Consider the following 1,553-nt stretch of genomic DNA (forward strand, 5'->3'; position numbering starts at 1 on the left):
CAGGGCAGGCAGGCAGGGCTCCGGTTTTTAAAGCTTCTAAAATAATGTATTAGCAAAATTTCTGATTAAAAATCCTACTGTTCGCATCACGCTGTGATGGTCAGTCTCTGTGGAGTGTAAAGTACTCTCTGGTATCCTCTCTATGCAGGCTGCTATCCCTCTGGCTCTTCACACTGTGCTCTCCACCTCTGCCATCTTCCGCCTGTGAAAAACTTTCAATCTCAGCATCTTGGAGATTTTTTTAAATCTCTCTATAAAGTCCACCCACAATCATGAGACATTTTGGCAAGTGTTCCATTTATCTATCAAATGCAAAATTGTCCTAAATTTTCTAAGATGCATCATTTAGGAATTATTTTATATAAAAGATAATTTCTGTAAAATTTTAGATCATTTGATATAAAAGTTCATTGTAACATTTTCATTATCACTTGATACAAGTTAATTTTAAATTTTATATCACTTGTTATAAAAGTTAATTCTAACAATTTGATATTTTTTCTAGGACTGTGTATATAAAGACTTGGAAAACAACAGTATAAGAATATTATCAATAATCTATAAATAATCCATGTGCTGAAGATAAAGTTTTCTCTTGTCTAAAATTTTTATTGAACAATTGAATATACAGATACACCCACATATGCCCCCAACTTCCAATTATAACAGGATTTTTTTTTCTTTCCTGTCACCTTACTTTTCTATTTATTTGGTTTGCTCCCATCTCCCTCTTCAACAGCATCAAACAACCCTTCCTTTTGCCAGGATTGTGAGGTACAGGATAGGGTGAGGTGTCGATCTTTTTGTTCATAGGTCCGTATGAGTTGTAGTTGATTAAACAGCACATAGAAAGAACTCTCCAAGATTTATTCTATATGTGTGTAAACCTTTCCTTGTTGTTGTTGTTGTTAAGTGTCCTCGAGTCGTAGACAACACATAGTGACCCTATGAATGAAAGACCTGAGCACTATTCATAGAGTTTCTGGAGGCAAGCCATTTCAGAAGTGGATGCCACTTCTGCTTCCAAGCCCGTTTTAATCAGGAAGCTCCAGCAAATACTGTCTGCCATGGGTAACCATTATTGCATTTGGCATATCAGTGCCACAGTGGTTAGCATCACAGCAACCACCTCTGTACAGCAAATACACAGACCAGTGCTATACCACTTAGAAGAATGTTTGACCAAAAACAATTAAAACCGGGCCTGAGAGCAGCAAATTATCTTTCTTATATTAGCAGTTTTATGCTGCACTTCTCCTTTTTAGTAACTGATTTGCTCTAGATTCATGCATGTTGCATAGTATTTCACAAATTCTTTATCATTTTTAGTGATGCATAATACTCCATTGTGTGAATGAAACATAGATTCATTAGCTATTCATGCATTCATTGACACCTGGGTTGTTTGTCTTGATTAATATTTTGCTCTGCTCCAATTCTTGTCTCGCTGATACTAGTGTCTCCTTAAAATATCATTTCCTAAAAAAAAAAATCATTTCCTAACAGCAGAGTGGATTATATTTGGAGTTGGGGGTGTGGTTGGGGGATGGGCG

Source organism: Elephantulus edwardii, unplaced genomic scaffold (genome assembly GCF_000299155.1).
Source record: "Elephantulus edwardii isolate Elephantulus edwardi_28Jun2011 unplaced genomic scaffold, EleEdw1.0 scaffold00175, whole genome shotgun sequence".
NCBI lineage: Eukaryota > Metazoa > Chordata > Mammalia > Macroscelidea > Macroscelididae > Elephantulus > Elephantulus edwardii.